Consider the following 5,142-nt stretch of genomic DNA (forward strand, 5'->3'; position numbering starts at 1 on the left):
CCATGTGTATGTGCAATGAACCAATCAATTAATTAATATATGCACGTAACTAGTGCAATACATATCTTGTGCGACTGATCCTAGAGAGAGCATGCACTAAGGCAAAATTTGATCCACAAATCCGGTATGCGTGCAACTGTGCAAGCGATGCTTTATTATAGAATCCTCAACAAAACTTAGTGGTAGCCGCTAATTTCATCCTCAACATGAGTATTTTGTTACCAAAAATAGTGGGCGGGACCAAATTCTTGCATGGGACGGTGCAATATTATATCTTACGTTCATACGGTCATACCATATATGCTTTCTTGTTGACTGTGAGTCGAGCTATTGCGAGGAAGCTAAGGACGGGCGATGCGCACGGTGCCGATCTAAGCTAGTCATCTTGGGGCTGGCTTAGATTAGGCCTATCCCTACCGTGGAGGTGCCTGAGCTTGGAAGTTATAGTTCAAGTTCTAGCTCGTGCAGTGATCGTCGTAGGCATCATTCTCTTGGTGTAATATATTTTTCAGGAAAATAATAATACCATATATTCTCTTGGTGTATTATTTGTGAGACATAAAATATTCCTTTGTTGCGAGTAATGTGTTCATTTTCCCTTGGTGGTTTATCAATCAATTAAGAGGGAAAACAATTTCAATATTGATGGAAAATATAACCTTCTGTATAGAACGATAGCTACGTACATCATTCTCCTCCCTTTAATCAATTTTATTGCAACGTTCTCTTCAACTTTCTTTTGGAAGGAAATATATTGAACCAAAAAAGGAATATAATTGTTGTATTTTCTATTGAAAAAATTTATTTCATGAAAATTTTTAATTGACCGAAGATATCTCCATCAAACCAAATATAATCATATAGCTTTAATACTATAATACGTAATACTATAAGAATACACCAATTTCCAAAATTAATCTTGTTATAAATTGTACAAATGCAAATTGTTTAGTTAAATTTTTGAGTGACACTAATCAAAAGTTTACTACTATACTCCCACTTGGTAGATAGAAGAAAATTTAGTAGTTAGTAGTGAAAGTAATTAGTAAGTGATGCATATATTATAGCATAATGAAGCACTTACCGATCACGTACTCCCACCCCATTTTATCAAGGCTTAAGTTTTTTAAGATTGACAACACATGATTGCACTAATGTACCTAAGTAAGCAAGCATGCATTAGTAAAAGTGTAAAACCCTAGCATCAAGCTCACCAAAAAGAGAATGAGAATTTGTGTACATGCACTAATTATTGGTGTAAGATAAATATAAGCAAGCAAATTGGTCAAATAGCCAATCATCAATATGTCTATGTAAATCCTGGCCCGTTCGTTTACATCATTTGCTCTTCGTGGCTATCTTTACACTACCAAAAAAATAAATAGGTATTAGTGTATTACTACGTATGTAGCTAGTTTGCGCGTATGCACCATGATATATTGATCTTTCAATTCTCCTCCAACCATCCCACCTTTTGCATCCATATAAATATATAGGCCTTAGCTTATTCAGCAACTCACTCTATCATCAAAATCAATACACTTCATTAAATCAAGCATCATTTTACATCATTTAATTTCATCCACAATATGGCCACGATCAAAACTAGTCTAGCTCTTTTATTATCAACCTTGTTATTTTTATCAACATTAGCAAACGTGTCTGAGGGTCGTGTCGAAAGAAAGGATCTAGGGTTGGACCTAGGTGGTGGCATAGGTGTTGGTGTAGGAATAGGAGTTGGGCTAGGTGGAAGTGGCTCAGGCGCCTGTGCTGGCTCAGGTTCGGGTTCAGGTAGCTCAAGCTCGAGCTCGAGTTCATCCTCCTCTAGCAGTTCTGGTTCCCGCGGTGGGTCGGGAGCTGGCTCTGAGGCTGGATCGTATGCTGGTTCAGGAGCAGGAGGAGGTGATGATGATGATGGTAACTATTAACTAAACAATTTCACAAGCTTGTAATATAAGAAAATATGTTTCATAATTTTATGTTGATTACATTTAAATTTGTGATTATTGTTCATGATTTGTACGTATGTCACTTTTGTATTTGTTGTACTGTAACTATTAAGTGTTGTTTTTATTTTTCTGACTTATGTAAGTGTGATTTACTACTTGTTTATGTATTCTAATGTTACTAGTTTTTGTCTAGTGCACAAGTCAACAATGAAATTATGTATGAATATATTGTTTCTATTTACTATTATAGTTTTATTTGTTTTTTTATATAAATTTATTGATCGAAAGTCAGCTATTATTGTATACCAATAAAAGACAAGTTTAAACAATCTTATGATTATACAATCAGATCTCATCTCAGAGTTTCGGCTTACCCTTAACAGATGTATAGCCGTATTTCACTACAAGAAATAAGATCAAAGAGGGCAACTTTAATCGCCCTCTTAGAGCCAAATTTCGCCTTCTTAGGCAAAGAGGGCGCGCGACTTTTAAATCGCCCTAAAGTTGCCCTCTTAGCATCGTTGTATTAGCTTCGGAGGACAATTTAGATGTTTCGCCCTCTTTGTATGAGATCAAAGAGGGCAAAAAATTTCGCCCTCTTTGAATGAGATCAGAGAGGGCGAAATTTTTTGCCCTCTTTGACTGATTCAAGCAGGGCAACTAGTTTTTTCGCCCTATGAAATCAACTCAAACAGGGCACCTTAGTCGTCCTCTTTGTCCATTATCAAGAAGGGCAAATCAAAAAATCGCCCTGTTTGTTGTTTTTTTTTTTAATTTTTTTAAAAAAAAAATTAGTTCTCTAATACAGGGCATATATAAAGTAATACAATAATTTATATAATTATGTAATCAACATTATTTATTAGCAAAAAGTATATTACAAGAGAATGTCTTTACAATAAAAAACAAAAACCAAAAAAAAAAAAAAAAAAAAAAAAAAAAAAACTATTTTCATAAACATGCTACTTGTACAACAAACATAATTAAGCTAACATAATGCACAACTGCAATATAATTTTCACTCCATTGCTAGTGAAGCTGAAATTTATGGTTCGAGTGTCCTTGGACTTGTCTTCACTTGTCTTCCACAATAGAGTTGCAATTAATCATCAGAATTCAGTTTTACTCTTCAATTCAATTATTCCTGTAATGTTGTTACTCCATTTTCTGAAGGAATCAAAGAATTGAAAGTTTAACAGAAGAGGGTAAATAGTGAGAGAAAAAAAAATAAAGATGTTATAGGTTATTAATACATACAAAAGCATCAGAAATTCAGAACTGACCTTGCCCAACAAGTATTGCAGAATAGATGTCTACAAAGTTATCTATTCAAAGTTATCCCACAAAGTAATCTGTCCAACAAAACTCAAGCTCAGCTCATAGGAGGTTTTCAACAATGAAAAAATTATTGACTCCCGGAAAAGTGTGCAACACATAATCAAGCTTGCCAAGGAAAGATGTATTAGTATGATGATCAGATCATTCTATCAGGAACCTAATTAACCCTATTAAAGATATGAAATGTTTCTGCATTATAATCATTAATTTTAATGCTAATCTGTGGAATTATTCCTCAATCAGTAGTTACTTAGCTTGTTCACTGTGTAATCTTTGAAGCAAAACAAGTTGGAATAGATGAATAGAGGTGCATATTGGGACTTTTCACTGTGTAAGTACCTCTTGGAGTAGCTTTGGGGCATAGATTGCAGTTGATGGTATTTGTTCTGCACTCTTCAAAACAATTGTATACCTGCATGCTAAGGTAGTCGCAACCTTCCACACAAACATGAATATAGGGAAATTCAATGAGAAATTCCACACAAACTAAAGACACTTCATCTCATTAGATAGACACACATTGGAGAATTAGACATTCAGGAAAAGAAAAAAAAGAGGCAATGCTAACACCTTAGCCTGTTTCAATACTCACCTGCATAATATCTCATTAGACGAACACACATTGGTAATTCGGCTTTAGCAGCTTACTCATAAGGCTTGCCATTGTCCCAAGTCTCAAGGGCAGCTATCTCATCAGTATGCTACTAAATGACTCTAGAGCAGTTGAAGATATAACACTTTAGCCAGTTCAGAATTTGCAATTTATACACATCAATTTTCAAATCTCAAGACCAATATTAACAAGAAATATGCTGCTTAAAATTTGAATTGTTAAACTCAACCAAACTGATAGAAAATTGGTCATTCATAACCAATTTGTTGTATAAAAGCAGATCACAATTATAAAAAAAAAAATAAAAAATAATGCAGCTGAACAAATATCAGATAATAGACATGTATAATGAAAAAATTAAACAATTAATTAAAAAAAACAACAAATTATTCAAATAATACCAGAATTTAGTGACTTGACTAAGGAATTTGAGCAGCGAACCAAACTAATTGTGCTTCAAACCCTAAATTAAATATAATGAGACAATTAATTAGCAGTAATTCTAGATTGTGAAATTGCAATTTGATAATTTAACACATTACCTAAGAAGGTGCTTTAATAGAGGAAATTGCTTCAGCAGAGGAAAAAGCTCAGAGGCTGCTTCAATGGAGGAGAAAGCTCAGAACTCGCTGCAATAACGACAATCAGAAGCTTAACTCCATAAATTTCGCATGATCTGCAACAAATTTTGAATCCTAGCAACAATTTCTAAAAATTCGAACAAATTAACTAGTGTTAAACCCTAGATTTTGAAATTGATATTTTCGATAAATTAACAAATACTACCTGATAAATTGGTTTGATGGAGGAGCTATTTCAATTGGAGGAGAAAGCTCAGAAGCTGCTTCAATGGTGAAGAAAGCTCGAAAATCGCTTCAATGGAGAAGAAAGCTCAAAATCCGCTTAAATGGAGAATACGAAGTATGAATGCTCATATTGTGAGGAGAGAGAAAGATTTTACAATTTTATATTTCTGGGTTTGCCTTACTCCACAGTGTTTTACTAAGTACTCCGTACTCGTCTTTGTTATTTGTGCGAGAAAGGAGCCAAAGAAGACAAATGTTTACAATCCGTCCTCTTTGTTTATCAAGGATGGCGATTTTTAAGGTCGCCCTATTTAAAAAAGGGCGATTGTTTAATTCGTCCTTGTTGTCTGATCAAAGAGGGCGAATTTAGTTCTATCGCCCTTATTGATCAAGTATAAGACAACGACTTGTTTTTCGCCCTCTTTGATAACAATAA

The 5,142-nt window shown here is 34.2% G+C and overlaps 1 long non-coding RNA gene across 2 annotated transcripts; it reads right to left on the minus strand.

The window, feature by feature from the left end:
- Positions 1 to 2,881: 2,881 nt before the first annotated feature.
- On the minus strand, positions 2,882 to 5,142 carry LOC145635765 (uncharacterized). Of its 2 annotated transcripts, XR_014113908.1 has the most exons (7): positions 4,687 to 5,142; positions 4,443 to 4,529; positions 4,302 to 4,363; positions 3,880 to 4,001; positions 3,627 to 3,722; positions 3,233 to 3,301; positions 2,882 to 3,116 (listed from the first exon to the last, which is right to left on the minus strand). It is a non-coding gene; the product is annotated as an uncharacterized LOC145635765 (long non-coding RNA). The 2 variants fall into 2 exon arrangements; XR_014113909.1 differs by lacking the exon at positions 3,880 to 4,001.

This window comes from Chenopodium album, chromosome 6 (genome assembly GCF_948465745.1).
Source record: "Chenopodium album chromosome 6, dcCheAlbu1.1, whole genome shotgun sequence".
NCBI classification, from domain to species: domain Eukaryota; kingdom Viridiplantae; phylum Streptophyta; class Magnoliopsida; order Caryophyllales; family Amaranthaceae; genus Chenopodium; species Chenopodium album.